The 16,706-nt window shown below is 41.9% G+C and overlaps 1 protein-coding gene and 1 long non-coding RNA gene across 4 annotated transcripts in view; one reads left to right on the top strand and one right to left on the bottom strand.

The window, feature by feature from the left end:
• The window catches only part of LOC149306009 (C-Maf-inducing protein), a 117,557-nt gene that overhangs the window by 88,569 nt on the left and 12,282 nt on the right, over nt 1–16,706 (bottom strand). Inside the window, exon 1 of one of the 3 annotated variants that reach the window (XM_089477120.1) lies at nt 6,646–6,963. The exons of the other annotated variants lie outside the window; for them this stretch is intronic. The gene's annotated coding sequence lies outside the window, so the exon portion shown is untranslated. Of the gene's footprint in view, nt 1–6,645; nt 6,964–16,706 lie in introns of those variants that run through there. 3 annotated transcript variants of the gene reach the window in all.
• Nucleotides 6,239–7,968, top strand: LOC149306010 (uncharacterized). The gene is made up of 4 exons (XR_016271727.1): nt 6,239–6,389; nt 7,082–7,221; nt 7,358–7,464; nt 7,765–7,968. It is a non-coding gene; the product is annotated as an uncharacterized LOC149306010 (long non-coding RNA).

Below are 16,706 nucleotides of genomic sequence, written 5' to 3'. Positions count from 1 at the left end.
AGAAAGTGTGACTTACCCAACGTCACCTTGTAGGTTTTATGGCTGAGCTGGGAATTGAACCCTGGTCTCCAAAGTTGTAGTTCAACATTCAACATTCAAACTATTACACTATGCTGGCTCTCATCAGGCCCCCAAAAAGCTTCTCCTAGAGCATCTAGATTTGGCCTGCTTTCTTCAAAGGCTATAGTGGATGATGGACCATCTGTTTGAGAGATCATCTGAACCTAAGGCCTCAGTACCAACCTCCTACCCCACATATCCAACTTTCTAGTCAAAACAAGCTTAGTTTCAAGAACATACACTCCCCTGAACAAGTTGCACCTCTCCAACGTACTGTATGAATAAAAAAAACTACCATGACTTAGGGACCTGGGAATGTTTAGCCTGGAGAAAAGAAGGTTAAGAGGTGATATGATCATTCTGTTTAAGTATTTGAAGGAGTGTCATATAGAGGTTGGAGGAAACTTGTTTTCTGCTGCTCCAGAGAATAGGACCCGGAGCAATGGATGCAAGCTACAGGGAAAGAGATTCCAGCTCAACATTAGGAGGAACTCCCTGGCATTAAGAGCTGTTCAGCAGTGGACCACGCTCCATTGGCGTTAGTGGTGTCTCCTTCTTTGGAGGTGTTTAAACCGAGGCTGGGTGGCAATCTGTCGGGGGTGCTTTGATTATGTATTCTTGCATGGCAGAATGGGGTTGGACTAGATGGCCCTTGGGGTCTCTTCCAACTCTATGATTCTATGATTAGACCTAGTTCTGCTCTCTGAATTTCACATTTAGACTTGGGTCCCATCTCCAAGATACTTCATCATGCATATGCAAGTATTCCAAAATCCCCAAAACTTCTGATCCTGATCATTTTGGATATGGGAGGCAACCTGTACCCTTGTTAGAGAGTATAGATTCCTAGCTCTATTTGCTTGCTTCTCCTTAAGGAAACCAAAGGAGACACCTGCCCTGCGTCTGGCATTAAGGACACACAGCTATTAAGTTTACCCCATTCAAAAAACAAAAACTTGCTCCCAGGAAACTTGCTTTCTAGAGCCTTGGCGGCAACGCGAAGAAGTTACAACCAAAACCTCAAATAAATACATTCGTCACGCTACTGATATGCAAAGGTCTCTTGAGCTTCCTGTATTTGGCCAAAGCCAGAAAGAACTGTCTAATGTGAAGCACTGTCATCTTTCTCTTTCCCTTTCTTTAAAAACAACTTCACAGACATTATGAGCCGTCAACCAACCGGAGCATTCTTTGACTCAACTGAGAACTCAAGGAAAAGACCAAAGAGCAGACAAATTAAATTTCACTGGATTTGCATCTTAATAAAACCTCAGCATCTATGCCTCTCTAAACCACTCAAGGAAAGGAAAGGTCTGCTGTTATTTGCTGTCAAGTCAGCTGCGAATTATGGTTTATTGCAATTAATCAGTGTCCTGAGAAAAGCACTCTGTACATGCTCGTGGTTAAATTATAATATTACACATTTCAAGACTAGTGACAGAGTAAGAGGAAGCGAGTAAGAAAACAACACACTGGCTGTTGTTGGAAAGGTATTATCATATAACCCTGAAGAAAGGTGCTGATGCCACAGATGCCTTCAACAAATCCAATGGGAGCTTTAAAGAAGGGCTTTTCCTAGGCTTTGGAACTCCCTGCCAAGACAGGCTAGACTAGCCCCTTTCTTGTTTTCTTACTATTCAAACAGGCCTTTGGCAACTTATCGACGTCTTTTAACAATCTTATAAATTATCTTATGTATTGGGACCAGGACTCTGGGAGACCAGGGTTCAAATCCCTACTTGGAAATGGAAACTCACCGAGGGACCTTGATCAAGTCACACTCCAAGGAAGGCAATACGAATCTTACTTGAATATATCATGCCAAGGAAACCCTAGAATAGGCTTGCCATATATCAACAGTTGGGGAGTCATAACAACAAAATATGTAATTAATATATTCTTTGCTTTAAACACTAAGAAGATGCTTGTCCCATTGTTTCCTGACTTTGGAAACTATTTCCATCCCCTGCAAATAAAGGGCTCTGCAGCATCTTGTGCCATCTTGCTATGTTCTAGGTTTAGGGCAGGTTATGGGCATCTCTAAGGTTCAGCACACTGCCAAGGGGAATGATCAATCTGCTCCAGGTTTAGGAGAATATCAGAAATTCTCCATAATCTATGCTTACCTGGGCTGTACATTTGTGAACTGTCCTATAAATGCAACCCCATGTATAGACAATCCTGGGACACAAATGGCAACCATTCATACCTCCCAAGGAATGCTTTACACAGCGTGAACCTCTGTCTCAAAAAGAAATCACTGCACCGACGGCGCTGGCTATTGCACAAGCTGTCTGTCTAAATACCGCAAAGTGGCTATCTCCGGCCATTTGCTACTTCTGAGGAAAAGAAGCAGGCAAAGGAAACTATTTGAACATGACGGCCTGAGGTTAGACCAAAAGTTTGATTTGGGTCAATCTGGATTAGGGGTAGACGTCCAAGAACAACTTGCTGGTTTACTTTATTTCAGGACTTGGCAATACTGACTGGACAAAGTTCAAAACCAAATTACGTTCTGGCCGCAGGAAGACCTAAGCAAAGGAGACATCTGGATAACATTTGGAAAGTTTGAACCAGAGAGAGCCTGTCAGAACAATTCTGAAACATTAGGACATTTTTCGTTTTTCGTGTGAGATAGCTATAATCCACACACAGCGGTCTCTCATACACAACCAACCGAAAGAGCTGCATAAAAATACTGTCAATGTATAGCCAAAAACAGTCAGAAGACACTAATCTGTAGCTGGACAAGTGAAGAAGATCTTACAGCTTCCATTTAATTTCTCTCCCCATTCCTAGGAACTTTTAAGGTTACAAAAATTCCTTGCACCATACCTTTCACTCAAGAATATACTGCGATTTAGCTCAAGGATAGCAGCATTTTACTTCTCAGCCTTTACATCTTCACCCAAAAAATTACTAAAGTGGGCAGCTCATCCATGTTACATATGGTCCAATGTATGGACTGGGCAGGTTTGGCCACTCCAGATCAACCAGGTATCAACTATTATTACTGTATAAACACTATGTTCGTAAAGAGAATAAAGGAATTTGGTTTTCTCAACTCAGGGACTAGACTTCCAGTTTTCAATGCACTTTCTAAAGCCATCAGATGTCAGATGGAAAGTATATGTAATGGTTCGCAGCTTGAGGGACCACATGATGGATTACAGCTCCCATTATTTTGCATTTTTTTGGGAGCCTGCCTCAATCTGTAGGGAGAGGAGGGCTAAACATCATCATCATCATCATCATCATCATCATCATCATCATCATCATCATCATCATCATCTCCAGCCAACATGTACAACATGATTAGGGCGATCGATGGGAGTTGTAGACCAACATAAACCGGAGAACTTCTGGACTAGACAATACGACAAAACTTACTTCTGTTGAAAATACACTATTTCACCAGGCCACTGGAAAAGACAGAGAGGAGCATTAAAAGAGGAACCATTAGATCAGAAGACAAGGCTCAGCCTAGAATGACTGACTATCACATGTAGTCATAGGAAGCCACATTTTGAAGAACTGCAAACACTGTTTTGAATGGGTCTCTCCCTCTCCATAAAGAAAGCCATAAGCATGAAACCCAGCTGTATCGCATTGGATAATGCAACTTCAAAATGTGCATGCATGCATATCGATTATTTGAGACTCAGAGGAAATCTATTATTGTTGTTGTTGCTGTTGTTGTTGTTATTATTATTATTATTATTATTATTATTTTAAATTGCAAGAAGCATTACAGCAACAAAAAAGCCCAGCACAGCAGGGCATAGAGATAAAGAAACCGCGACAGAACTGGAGGTGATAATAGGCTGGACAATATAAATGTCTCCAGAAGACATCAGGCAGGATCCAAAAATGGTCCGCACGGAAGAGATGAAAGACCCAGCAAGCTTTACAGGTACAAAGTCCCCAGTTCATCTCTTCAATCTTCGGTGAAAAGACTTCACATTATAGGATTTGGAAGACTTTGGCTTGACAGTGTTGCACAGACATCACTTTCAGAGTAGACTATGCTATCCATTTACATCTGCTTTATGCTGGATGTATGCCGTAATAAATTCACTCATTCAATATTTAAATGAAGCACAGGTTTCAAGAAAGCCTAACTGCAGAGAAGTACCAAAGGGCAAGCAGAGATTGTTTTCAGCAGGTTCTTGCTTTTCCTTTGCAGTGAAATGAGGAAGCTTTTCACAACAGATTCTGAACTTTCCCATACACTAAGAGAGTGTCAGTCTAGGAGGAAACGGTTCTTCCTCAACAGGAACACTCAAATCATTTTTAAAGAACAAATGGGACCAGCAAATACCCATAAAGAGACTATGGCTCCGCACAGACAGGCCAAAATAAAGCTGCTTCGGATCACTTTGGAAGTATGCTGTTTAAATGTTGCATGCGTCCTAAAAGTCCAGAAGCCGCGCCAAAGCCACAATCCAGTCCTAAAGACCGGAGCGCAGCTTTGGCACAGCTTCCGGATTCTTAGGGCGCATGCATCATTTAAACAGCATACCTCCAAAGTGACCCGAAGCAGCTTTATTTTGGCCTGTCTGTATGGGGCCATTCTTCCCTTATTACTTTTCTTCAGCTCTCCTTAGACTGTGGAATGACCTGCCAAAGAGAGTCAACAGCTGAAGATGCTGTCTAAATTTAAAAGAACATTAAAGACTAGTCTGTGAATTTTAAATGTGGATTGTTTTAATATGTGTCCATTTTATTTGTCCTTTTAAATTGATATGTGTGTTTAACGGATGTTGTTTGTTTGTTAATTGTGATTGTCACTCGGTTCGATCCATGGGGAGAGGTGGGTAAGAAATTATTATATTATTATTATTATTAGTAGTAGTAGTAGTAGTAGTAGTTTTTTGTGGGTTTTTCGGGCTCTGTGGCCATGTTCTAGAAGAGTTTTCTTCCTGAGGTTTCGCCAACATCTTCTCTAAGATGCCAGCCACAGATGCTGATGAAACATCAGGAATAAACTCTTCTAGAACATGGCCACATAGTCTGAAAACCCCACAAAAAACTATGGATGCTGGCCAGGAAAGCCTTTGTCTTTACATACATGAACCTTGTTTGATGGGGCAATCACAATTCAAAATAGCCTTTGGCTTTGTATAAAATGGCAATTTTACCTTAAAGCAGCAATGTGAGGCTCTCTTCTCTTCTTTATGGAAGAGAAGAGTCATGGAAAAGGAAACAACAGAAGTTACCGCTTTTCTGACTGTGCTCCCTATGGCTTTTATTACAACAAAGGGAAAATAAATGTCTTGGTGTTGTTTATCCAGGCATTTCTCTTGAAGCCCCCAAAGCCAAATCTAGTCCCAAAACCACAAGCCAGCTTTTTAAGTTGCCATCTGTAACACTCAGTTCCTGCCTCCTGCTCTTGAGTAGGAGAGGGGGCTCCCAAATTCGATCTCGCTACCACTTCCTACTGATTTACTCAGTGATTTTTGCTTTTTGAAATTTTGATATGTTAAAAATATTTTCAAGCCATGGATATGGAGGCCAGACTGTCCTTTGGTCGCCGCATGAGAAAGCATAACTCGCTAGAAAAGACATGAATGCAAGGTAAAGATAGTCCTACTGACTATCCATTGACGGCCCTATTTCTTGGTCTTAGTAATCATTTTCAATTATCTTAATTGCATTTTAATTTTAGTTATTGTTATGTTTCTGCTTACTGTTGTTGATTTGGGGTTAAGGGGGGTTGTAGGATCTTATTAGATTGTCCTGTATGGATTTTATTGATGTCACCTCAATCTTGTTGGAGAGGCTGGGTAGAAATAATAATAATAATAATAATAATAATAATAATAATAATAACTATTATTATTGCTTCCTTATCTCATGGGAGATGAGAAGCCTACATACATGGACATGCGCGCACACACATGTGCAAAGGCATGCGGAAAGAATGTGGACACATGGAAAAGATCTTTCAGGAAAGCTTTTATTCTTGGCAACTAATGTTACATTAGCGAAAGGGGATCTTGTCCAAGAAGGTACCTTCCTTCAAGCATTACTTAGGAATAGTTACATTACAAAACCAGATTCAAGTCATCTTCAGCTGAGGTTAGAAAAAGAACCATATCCTCTACTGCTATTGGGTGAACATCCACTCAGAATGCCATGGAGTTCCAGATCTCTGGATGTTCTTGGTCAACGGTCATCGCCTAGACTTAACTGTCTTCCTAAGGGACAGTGAGGCAAGCAGCAACTCCCTGACCTCTCCATCCATCTTGTGCCTTGGAAGCCTCTACACTTCTCCCAAGCGCATTATCCGCCTTGGGCCATCATCTCTCAATCTCTGTTACTCCTAGGTGAGGGATCCTGACCGACCACATCATTGCCCCTTTGCTTATCTGGAGGAGAGATGATATAACTCTCACCCCATTATCGTAAAGGCAAAAGAGAATTGGGAAAACCAGGCTGAAAGAGAGCCCACTGGAGTGGCTTCTTCAACTACCAGCTGGCCAGGTTTTGGCACCAAAGAGCAATTTCTCCCCTCTTTAGAAATAATAGTTGAAAGCATGGCAAGAAAAACATGGAGAGGAGGCAGAATGAACTGCTACAGACCCAATTGGTCTCTCAGCATCATTGCCGAGAAAGGGTGGCTTCTTGCCCAAGGTCTTCCAGTGGCTGAGCGGGGATTCGAACCCTGGTCTCCTCCAGAGTCGTAGTCTGACACTCAAACCACACTGGCTCTAACATCCATTCAAAAAGACCGTTTAAAACAATAGCAACATTTTCAAAGGGCTTGGTGGCATAGCAGTTGGAATGTTGGACTCTGACTCTGGAGAGCCGGGTTCGAATCCTCCGCTTGGCCATTGGGTGACCACTGTCAAGTCACACTCTCTCAGCCTCAGAGGAGGAAGACCAACTCCTTTCTTTCAGTGGGAATGGATCGCATTGGTCGCAAAGCGGACGATGGAATGAAAAAAGGCGCGTGAATCACTCCAACTATTGAAGATTTGAAAATTGCAATCTATTCCATCTTGTTTTCTCCTTTCAGATCCATCCTCATGGCTGAGGAAATGTTTGACTGGTGCCTCGAACACGCTCCTCAAAAAAAGAAACTGTTAGAAAAATATTTCAAACTCCTGCACAGATTCGCGGAAGAACACAATGAGAGGCTGACGAGGGAAAATGCCGGTACGTCACACCGTCCTTTCTAACAACTCGGTTCCTCCTCCACATTTGCGGCTTGACTTCTGATCAGTATGTGGAATGAAAGCATTATTATTAATTATTATTATTATTATTATTATTATTATTATTATTATTCCAGAATTGAGGAAAGCTTGTGAAAGGCAGCGTCAGGAGGCAGCTTTAGAAGGTTTAGGAGAGCGTCCACCACAAGAAGAGGAAAGAAACCAAGTGGAAATGCCAGAACAGGTATCAGACTCCTCCTTCTTCTTCTTCGTTTTTAAGTAATAATAATAATTTTATATTATACATTTCACAATAAAATTAAAATAAGAACACTAATGCTTCATGCGATTTGTCAAATCAATTTACAAAACTTCCATTGTTTCCTTAGCTTTAAACATCATAACATTTTTTGACCTATTCTGTTAATTGCCATCATTCTTTATGATCGCTCTCTTTCAAAAAGATAAAGAAGAGGTAAATATTCCTGTACCTAAAACTCATCTTCTTCTTATTTCACTCTCCATTTCTCTTTGGTTTTCACAGGACCAGCCTGACCCAGAACAGTGAAAAGCGTGGAACGAAAAAGGCCTTGTCTGCCGAAAGTGGGAATCATTGAAGAAACCAAACTTGAATTTAAACCCAATCCCAATCCCCTCCCAGCAAATTTTAATACTGCTTTTGCTTTTATTTGGAAATGGTTAAACCCCATGCAAAGGCTCGGAAATAAAATGGCCTAGGTTTTCTTTTAAGTTTAATAAAAATTATAATAAACATCTTTAATTGTCTAGTTTGTTTTTCATTTTTTAATATTTTTTGTGGTCTGTCGGAGAGACCTCTTCGACTTGCGGTCTATTGGACTCCTAGATCCTAGGAGAACTGTTGTAGGACATGGGGTTTTTCGGGCAATGGTAGTTTTGTAAATGGATTTGACAAATATGCCCGAAAAAAACCACAAAAAACTAGGGATGCCGACCATGAAAGCCTTCGACTCCACATTATTATTATTATTATTATTATTATTAAAAAAGCATTCCTGCTCCCCAATAATAATAAAACAAAAGCGCTACTGAGTTGCCACCGAAAGTTCAGACTTCCAACAACATTTCAAAATAGGGCATGTAAGGCAAAAACGATCAACAAGCGAAAATCAAAACAGAAACAAACCTGGGATCAAGAGCAAAGCCAGCACAGATGTGTTTAATGCTGGAGCGACCGTTTGGAGGCTTAGCGACATTCAAAACAGACCCAGGTAAAAGGAGTCTTTAAAGCAGTTTCATTAGCAAGAAGCGCCTGCGGAGCAGGGTTTCCTGTGGCCTCATTTGCCACATGCTCAGGAAGGTCCCTTAAGGTCTCCCCATGCCCCTTCCTTCTGCTCACCATTCATGTTCACTTGATCCCAGCTTGCGCCAAGCAATTTAGTTTACATAGCAGAAATCATAAAACACCGATCTCTTAATATTCTTTAGCCACCTGTTACACGCACCGTTCAGGTCAGGAAAAAGCAGCTATCTCTCAACACCCATCCAAACATTTCCTACAAGTGGCACAGAAATCAACTTTATTTTATACAGGGATCTGCAAAATCTGTGTGCAGAATCCAAACACAAGAGAAAACAAAATTGGCACATTTGCCCAACTGTAATGATGAATAATAATTCAATTTCAGAGTAGTTGTTGTTTTTCAAAAGTTACCAAAAGATGAGAGGGAATAGTAAAATCAACGCATGTCCTATACTTTGGCTCAGTCATAAATCAAAATGGAAACGGTAATCAAGATATCAGAAGAAGACTAGGATTCAAAGGGCAGCTATGTAGGACCTAGGTAAGATTCTCATGAGTGAAGATGCATCAGTGGATATTAAAATCAGGATTATTCATGCCATAATATTTCTGATTTCTCTGCATGGCTATGAAAGCTGAACAGTGAAGGAAACTGATAGGAAGGGAATAATCTCATTGGAAAGTTGGTGCGGGAGGAGAAGTCTATAGATACCATTGGTTTCCAACAGACAAATCAATGAATCTGAGAGCAAACCACGCCTGAAGCCAAAATGACTTAACTGAATCTATTGTATTTTGGACTCTGAAATAAGACGACTCAATGCAAAAGATGATAATGCCCAATAAAGTGGAAGGCATTAGAAAAAGACCACATTTCAGATGGATTGATGCAACCAAGGAGGCCATATATCTGAATTTATAATAACAAGATCTCTTGGAGTCTCTCATTTATAGAGCCACAGTAAGTCAAAGTCTGTTGTTGTTGTGTGCCTTCAAGTCATTTCTGACTTAGAGCGGCCTTATCGTGGGATTTCCTTGGCAAATTTCTTGAGAGACCAAGACTTTCCCAAGATCTCCCAGTGGGTTTACATGGCCAAGCTAGGATTCAAACGCTGATCTCCAGGGTTATACTCCAACACTCAAACCACTATACTATGCTGGCTCTTAAGTCAAAGTTTACTTGACACCAACATACATTTATTTTCTGGCCCACAACAAAGAAACAACCCCACAAATTCCCTCCTCATTACAAAACAATAAAATGGGGAGAACAGTTGTGGTGGGGCTATTTCTTAGTACACTTTCCTATCAAGCTCCATCACCATATTTTCACCAAAAATATGTTCTGGAAGTGAACAGATGTTTACTTCTGGTTTAAACTTTTTAATTTGATTTTTGGCCCATCTTGCAGAGGCATCAAGGGTCTGCTTTTATAGGAACCAGAAGGCATTATATCACATTCTGAATTATTACTTGTTTGTTTGTTTAACTTTTTAAAAGCATTTTAGGGGACCCGGGGCTTTGGGGTGATGGGAGGCATGGAAGTGCAAAAAGGAAGGGTGCATTTTATTTTGCTTTTGTCACTGCGCTTTGCTCAGTCCTGAAATAAACATTAGCAACTGCAAGCTCGAAATACGCAGGCAGAACATGAAACAAACTCAACAAGTTGCACTTTTGTGCTCTTCAGCACTGACAGTTCCCTTCCTGAAGTCTTCCTCATTTTAACCAGGGAGAAGGCTTCACTTCCCTTTAGACGCAGAAATGTCAACAGCATTTATATAAAACCTTTAACCCCTTCCCTTCACATAACGCACTAGACAGGATAAAGTATTTGTGACTCCAAAACTGATTGTATTTTGGCCTTCCCATGCTGGTCTGTGGTTTTAATAAAGATCTTTGAACACATCGAGCCTTGGAGAAAGGCATTGGCAAGCCTCCTCTGCACAAATCTTGCCAAGAATAGGATAGGGTCGCCTTGTGGTCACCATAAGTCGGAAACTATTTGAAGGCTCACAACAACAGGAGGGGTCATCAGGTCTGAAAACCATAAAGCCCTATGAGAAGCAACCTAGGGAGCTGAGCTTGTTTAGCCTGGAGGAGAAAAGGTTAAGGGGTGACATGATAGCCCTGTTTTTATATTTGAAGGGATGTCATGTTGAGGATGGAGCAAGCTTGTTTTCTGCTGCTCCAGAGAACAGGACACAACGCAATGGATGCAAACGACAGGGAAAGAGATTCCAGTTCAACATTGGGAGGAACGTCTTGACAGTAAGAGCTGTCTGAAAGTGGAAAGCACTGCCTTGGAGAGCATTGGAGTCTCCTTCTTTGGAGGTTTTTAAACAGAGGCTGGACAGCCATCTGTCAGGGATGCTTTGATTGTGAGTTCCTGCATGGCGGAATGGGGTTGGACTGGAAGATCCTTTGGGGTCTCTTCCAACTCTACGATTCCAACTCTATGATCATGTAGAGAAAATCCAGCAACAGTAGCACAATACAGATGGTTCAGGAATAGAGAATAACAATTGCAGATGTTGTCATTCCACAGGATAGTAGCAGTATTGTTCCCCCTGAAATAAAGATTTGGGCAAAGGCAGTATATTTTGATGATGGTATTAACTTTGATATAGGAGCAAACCATTAAGGGCCATAGCTAGCCTTGCTTCCAAGGCATCCTGGTTTTGCAGAGGCTCTGTTCAAGCATAAACAGCGCTGTTGAAACAAGACCCAACCGCGCCCAGCTACCCTTTGTCTCGAATCCATCTGCGAGAGACACAGACTGGTACATTTCTATGACAACCGACGGGGAAAGTGAAGAGGCGAAAGGGAGGGAAGAAAAAACTCTGTATAAAGCAATAGGACTTCTTGATGTCTCCCCCATTCCCCCCCAACTTGGAAGAAGGCTTCACTTTCTCTCATACAGAGATTTCATCAGCATTTTTGAAACACAGCCGGACTCCTTTCCAAAAGGCAGGATTTGCCATTTGAAGCAAAACAGATTTGTGCATCTGATTCTAAGAGGGCAGGGAGCTAAGAGTTAGGCTGCATCCGCACTGCAGAAATAATCCAGTTTGACGCCGCTTTTAACTGCCATGGCTCAATGCTAGGGAATTCTGGAAACTGTAATTTGTTTTGGCACCAGACCTGTCTCACAGAGAAGGCTAAATGTTTCACAGACAGACAATTCCCAGAATCGCATAGCATTGAGCAAAGCCAGCTAATGGGGTGTCAAACTGGATTATTTCTGCAGTGCAGATGCAGCCATAAATAGTACTGCATCTAATCTGCAACCAACCAACCACGCAACCAGCATGAAACGCAACAATCTAAAAGCAATGGATAGTCCAAATTAGAGCGGACCCATGGAATCAATGGGATACATATATAAGCATTGATGTACCATTGATTCCCATTGGTTCGGTGGAAATTTTGGCTCCGTACACAACAAAGTCAAAACTAGTAACCAGTGGCCATCCAACTTGTATAACAGCCTCTAATGAGGAAGTTTATTTTTCTCTGGAGATGCCAAAGCCACAGATGCTGGCGAAACATCAGGAATAAACTCTTCTAGGACATGGCCACATGGCCCGAGAAACCCACAAAAAACTATGGGTGCCGGCCCTGAAAGCCTTCGTCTCTCTACATTTTTAAAACATGAAAGCATTCAAACTTTTAATGGCGTTCATTTTATTTATGCACAGCCATGCAGTAGCTGAAAGAATGAACCTGTCCCTGGGTTTTATTCTTTAGAAACATAAACAGATGGACAGACATATACACACAGAGGTCTCTGTTCCCATCACACACGGAGCCAACAAATGCAATCTTCCCAGGTTTCTTCAAATCTGAGGTTCCACCATTTCAGATCCACACCATCCAGCTCCAAGATGCATTAACTTACATTTTGTTAGCAGGGGCAAAGGGGAACAAGGAATTTATTACTGGGGTTAGGACATAAGATAAACAGCGGTGCCTATGAATTCCTACCCCAAAAAAGACAGAAAAGTGATAGATGCTGTCAGCAAAAACAAGGAAAGGGCTTGCCAACCCACAAGGGCTGCCAGATCCATATTTTTAGCCATCTGTTCCCACTCGTTTTTCCAATCCCATTCCCCCTCCCCACCATCCTGCTTTTTCGGAGTTAAACTTCAAACTTTGCCAAGTTTAGCACCCCCGCACTGACCTTTCCGCACTTTGCTTTGTGTTTGCGATGGGAGATGCACCATGTGGCTACGGAAATAAGAAAACACCCTCAAAGAGGCAAAAGTGCAAGTGGGATTTCTTCTTCTTCTTCTTCTTCTTCTTCTTCTTCTTCCTTTGTATGCGTGCCAAAAAAAGAATCAACAAAATAAAAACACACTGAAATCCCCAGAGCATCAGCAGAGTCCAGTGCTCCACAGCATCCAGTTTGTTTTGGCTCCTTCCCTGGAGTTTGACAGTCTCAGGCACCTTCTCAAAAAGGGTGTTTCATGCTGATGTATTTTGACATGTCCTTTTTAAACAGCAAGTGTGTTGTTTTTATGAATTTTAGGGGTCAAAATCAGATGGAGACATTTTTCCCCCTACATGCTGGAGCAACTTGGGCAACTTGGTTTGCATCCATCAGCCTTCCCTAAGTCATAGATAAAGGCCAAATAAACATATGGACTGGATTCCAATGAATGTGGGATTTCTTTGAGTTGGAAAGGGCAAGGATAGTTATATGGTAATAATTACTTAATCTTTAAACACATGGAAATGGTTACAGGGTTGGAAGGACAAAGTTCTTCAGTGGTTCCCAAACTCGGGCCTCCAGACATCATTTGTTTCAACCGCTATAAGTCCCAGCCGGCATCACCAATGGCCAAGGATTCTAGGAGGTGAAGTCCAGCAAGATCAGAGGAACCAAATTTAGGGATCATCTGGTTTAGTCAAAAGGTGCATGCTCTCCAATATTCAAGACTTTGGCACGTAGCTGAAAAATAGCAAGGGTTGTTGTTGTGTGCCTTCAAGTTGTTTCTGACTTATGGCAAGCGTAAGGTGAACCTAACATGGGTTTTTCTTGGCAAGATTTGTTCAGAGGAGGTTTTGTCACACTAGGGTTACACAAGTATTTTCTCTTCTTGAGAGCCCCTGCCAATCAGAGCAGGCAAAACTGGACTAAATGGACCAAGGAGAAGACAGTATACAAACCAACTTCATAGTATACATCATGATGCTCTGCAGTAAGGGAGAAGTGACCACAGCAGGGTCCACAAACAGGGTTTCACTCAATGCAACCTGAAATAGAAGTTTCACCATCCCTCCTTCACCAATTCCCATTTAAATTAATACTTTCCAGCTAGAGCAGTGGTTGTCAAATTGTTGGGTCACTTGGGGGGTGTGTGCAAAAGTTGCTCCAGACTTGGAGGTCCTGCTTCCCAAACTTTTTCTGCCCTTGAAAGAAAAAGAAAGGCAAGAAAGGCACTTGGATCCTCAGAGGAGAGCTATTGCTTGTTGCTGTTGTGTGCCTTCAAGTTGTTTATGACTCATGGTGATCCTAAAGGTGAACCTATCACAGGGTTTTCTGGGGCTGAGAGTGTACAGCTTGCCCTGTATTGTATATTTTTGGAAATATGAGGATGAGAACAGAGAAGAGTGGGTTTTTTTGTTTTGTTTTTTGATTAACAAAATTTATCCAAATTAGCAAAATTTATCCAAATTACTTTGATACACATTTTGAGCAGTGGAGGCAGTGCAGCATTAATGACAAACGCTAATAAACTACCGGTTATTTTTATTGCGACTCACTTTGAACATGCTGTTTTTCTACGTAGAAGGGTGCAGGAGGGGAGAAACACTATTTTTAGTTTATTCGCTTATTTGATTTATATCCCTGCTTTTCTCTTGAATGGGACTCAAATATGCAGTCCTCTGCTCGCATCTCAGAGTAACACAACAATACCACTTGCAAATTTGGGTGGAATGCCTAAAGTCATCCAAAAACAAGGGATTAGAGAAGCCTGGGTTGCTGTTTTTTTTTTTCTTTTTGATTGTATCATTTAAACACACACACACACACACACTTTTTTTAAAGGGAAGCCAACTGTTAGCCAATATAGTGTAATGGTTTCAACACTGGACTATGACTCTGGAGATCAGGGTTTCATTCCCCGCTCAACCTTGGAAACCCACTGGGTGACTTTGGGTTAGTCGCACACTTTTAGCTTCATAAAACTCCATTATAGGTTCACCTTGTTGTTGTTGTTCTTTAGAATAGACTCTTTATTGTGGTCATAGACCAGCATATGTTGTTGCCGTTTGCCCTCAAGTCATTTCGGACTTATGCCAACCCTAAGGCAAACCCATCATGGGATTTTCATGGCAAGTTTCATCAGAGGGGATTTGCCATTGCAGCCCTCTCATGCTGAGAGAGTGTGACTTGCCCAATGTCATCCTATGGATTTCTGTGGCCGAGCAGGGATTCAAACCTTATCTTCCATACATCAGAAACAACTTGAAGGCACACTGCAACAACAACTGTCAACATTAAGAGCTTGCACATTCAAAGAACTTTACAAACCTTCTGCTCGCTAGTGCCGCACAACATGTCTGTGCAAGCAAAGAACCCGAATCTGAACAGCTCTCTTGCCCCACTGTTGCCCAAGAAGTTTCTCAAACTTTGACAAGGCCCTGCATTCCACTCCAAGGCTCTGTTGCCGGAAAGCGAAAACATAAAACGAAGCCAAACCCATCACTCACACTACGATTTCTGTTCCCCCGTCCCTCTTCGCCCCTTTGCCTTGCTCCCTTTATTTACTTGCAAATCCAGAATGCTTACTCTCCCACCCACGCAGCCCCACGCACTCTGGATGCCAAGACTCCCCACGGCTGACTTAAAGGAAGTGGATTAGATTTGGTTTCTGGAAAAGGAGGCCCATGTCGGCGATGAAGGCGGCCGGAAAATCCCAACAAAAGCAAACTAGCTGCTGCTCCCTGCAGCCGTTCCACAGAAACCAAATGGAAACCAAAGCAAACATAGCCCCCTCTGCCATGCTCACAAACACACAAATACACAGCCACATATCATCTGTACAACTTACTGGATGCGACAAAGAATCACAGGACAATGCCATCGGGGTTTTTTTAACCATCTCATTTATGGATTTTAAAATATGGCTTGATTGTTTTAATAAGCATTGGTTTTATATGTTGTTTCAACTGATCCCATGTGTTTTTACATGATTTATGTGATTTCCACCATGTCATGTGTTGTATTTTAATCTGTTGTTGTTCCCTGCCTCAGTCTTTAGGGAGAGGAGGGCCTGCAAAACTGAGGGTCATAAAAAACTTAAATGTATGCTGGTTTTATAAGGATTTGGCATTCTAAATGCAAAAATGACCTCCGGTTTGCTCCGTCATACACTACAGTTGCACAACTAAGCAGTGTGTGTTGAATTCTGCCCCATATTGGCAAATAAATAGCAAATATATCAACAAAAGATGTTGGAGATTGAATCGGTGATTTTTCTGGATGCAAATCATGCGCTCTTGCAATGAGCCACCAATTCTCCAGGGCAGAATGACGCTAGCTCAGACCTTGGAAAGAGACACTGGCCATGTTGACTGGGGAAAGAGTTTTCTTTCAAACAAACAAACAAATAAACAAAAGGAGCATTCTCTGGCTTTGCTTATCAAGTTGCTTATCATTTCATTCCAAGGGTTACCTGCAGTGCGCAGCGCTCACGGCCTCACCCTACATTGTGATTGCTCACAGTGCTGAATGTGCCAAGGTGTTCACTCACATCATTAAGTGTCTCACGCCACGTACATCTGGTTGCAATGTGCAAACGCTACTTATTGTTATATACTTCTGCCGTGCCCTTTGCAAACACTTGTTATCATTTGAACTTTACAAGCAAGACAGAGAATGGAAAGAGAGATGCTCACCTGAGTCAATCCAGTGACACATCTGGCATGGCGTTGTTGCCCATGATTAACCCTGCCATCTCAGAGCCAGCTCTCAAGCAGAACTTCTGTCTAAACTTGTTGGGTGAAAGGCAACAGATGCCAGGGACTGAACACAATCTTCCTAAACATACAACCCACAGGATCTCTGTCTCTCTTGCACCGAGTCTTGCTCTCTCTAAAAGGAAGATGCTGAAACGGTTGACTAATTCTTGCATAGGGTCAGAATCTCAAGAGGCTGCATCAGGAATGCAGGACATGTTCTCCAACATTAACTTACC

This window comes from Sceloporus occidentalis, unplaced genomic scaffold, assembly GCF_023333645.1.
Source record: "Sceloporus occidentalis isolate IW3139 unplaced genomic scaffold, rSceOcc1.0.p SCAF_10, whole genome shotgun sequence".
Taxonomy (NCBI): domain Eukaryota; kingdom Metazoa; phylum Chordata; class Lepidosauria; order Squamata; family Phrynosomatidae; genus Sceloporus; species Sceloporus occidentalis.
This window is presented reverse-complemented; position numbering and strand designations above follow the sequence as displayed.